This window comes from Pygoscelis adeliae, unplaced genomic scaffold (genome assembly GCF_000699105.1).
Source record: "Pygoscelis adeliae isolate BGI_AS28 unplaced genomic scaffold, ASM69910v1 Scaffold397, whole genome shotgun sequence".
Taxonomy (NCBI): Eukaryota; Metazoa; Chordata; class Aves; order Sphenisciformes; family Spheniscidae; genus Pygoscelis; species Pygoscelis adeliae.
Genome location: NW_008825212.1, coordinates 22,257 through 23,424, shown reverse-complemented (window position 1 = coordinate 23,424; position 1,168 = coordinate 22,257).

Here is a 1,168-nt window from a genome sequence, read left to right as displayed (position 1 = left end):
CGGGGGGTGCGGGGCCCGCCCGGGGGGGGGGGGCCCGGGGGGGGGGGGTCTTGCAGGAAGCAGGGGCAGCCCCGCCTCGCCCTGGCCCCCACCTCTGCCCGGCCTTTATTCCTGTTTACGTGCCGCACCGTGGGATCCTTGTGGCGCTGAAGAATGTGTTTGCAAATTCCTTTGCTCTGACTTCCCGGCTCTCCCACTTGCCGTCACCGGCAGCTCCCGTGGGGCAGGGGCTCAGGGAGCATCCCGCGCTGGAGGGCAGTTCACCTTGGCTGGTGCTGGGGCTGCCACGCGCCTTGTCCCCTCCGTCCCCAGCACCTCTGTCCCCAGCTCAGCTTCGTGCTTGCTGGAAATGAAAAGCGAGAGGGGGTTGGATCCAAGGCTCTTCAGGGATCTACCGGCTGCCAGCACTCCCTCGGGATGCGTGCCCGCCTGCATCCCGGCAATTTGGCAATTGAGCCCTGCAGGTCCTGTTCATCCGCCCGCATGTTTGGGCCGGCGGAAGTGGGAGCAGGCAGATATTTCCCCCCAGGCATCAGCTCCGCGGCCCCGAGCGTGGGGTCCCGGGTCCCCCCTCTGCCCTGGGGGCCAGGAGGGCAGGTCCCCCTGTGCCCCGCTGGGATGCAGGGCCCCTCCCGGGGGGGCTCCCCCGCCAACTTGCCTCTGCTCAGGGTTTTCTCTCACGTTTAGCCCCTCCTCTGCTTGGTGAATCTATTTTTACCTCCATCGCTTGCTCCTGATCTGTCCCTGCTATTATCCCTCCCTCCAGCTTCCTCTCCCCCTTCCCAGCTCCCTTGCCCTTGTCCCAGGGCTGCTGGAGAGGACAGGCCACGTTTGGGGGCAGGAGATGGGGGGCAGGCAGCCAGCCCGTGGCCATTTTCTCCCTCAGCAGCCCCGGCGACAGCCTGTCTTTCCTCCGAGAAGGGCGAAGGCGCTCTCCTCCATCACGCTGCAAATCCTGTTAGAGGGATGCCTGCTCCCGCGAGCCCTGCCAGGCCTGCCAGAGGGGGCCCGAGGGGGCCATCTGGTTGCAGCAGCAGCCCTTGGGAATGGCGAGAGGCTGGGGGGGGTTCAGCCCTGGATGCCTGAGAGCCGTGGGGGGCCGGATCCCTGCCCGACCCCAGTGGGGGTGTCCCCGGGGGCTGTGCCCTGGTGGCACTGGGGTCCTGCA